A 679-nucleotide genomic window follows, 5' to 3' on the forward strand; every position below is an offset into this window, starting at 1 on the left:
GTTAGTGACACTCAACATTGTCACTAACGTTCAAGTGTGCCCCTTCTTGCTTCACGTTAAAGCTCACGTTAACTAGGTTAACGTGGCTTCTAACGTGGCTTCTGGCATCCTTCGAGAACGTTAGTGACACTCAACATTGTCACTAATGTTCAAGTGTGCCCCTAGGTCTCACGTTAGAGTCCACCTTAACTGGGTTAACGTGGTTTCTAACGTGGCTATTCTTAGCCATCCCAACGTTAGTGACAATGTTGAGTGTCACTAACGTTGGCTCATTCTTCATTCCTCATCGTTAGCTTCCACGTTAACCAAGTTAACGTGGAGGTTAACGTGGCTCTTGGCGGTTGTGTGGTTGCTCCAACGTTAGTGACAATGTTGAGTGTCACTAACGTTGTCGACAACTTTCCATCTCTTATGTTAGCTCCCACGTTAACCAAGTTAACGTGGGAGTTAACGTGGCTATTTGCACCTTAGGCCAACGTTAGTGACAATGTTGAGTGTCACTAACGTTGGCTTCTCTTCCCCCTTTAACGTTAGAGGCCACGTTAACTAGGTTAACGTGGCTTCTAACGTGGCCATTTATGAGCAATTGCCAACGTTAGTGACGATGTTAAGTGTCACTAACGTTGGCTCAACTTCTCTTCTCTACGTTAGAGTTCACGTTAACTTGGTTAACATGACT

The sequence above is a fragment of the Arachis duranensis genome, chromosome 10, assembly GCF_000817695.3.
Source record: "Arachis duranensis cultivar V14167 chromosome 10, aradu.V14167.gnm2.J7QH, whole genome shotgun sequence".
NCBI classification, from domain to species: Eukaryota; Viridiplantae; Streptophyta; class Magnoliopsida; order Fabales; family Fabaceae; genus Arachis; species Arachis duranensis.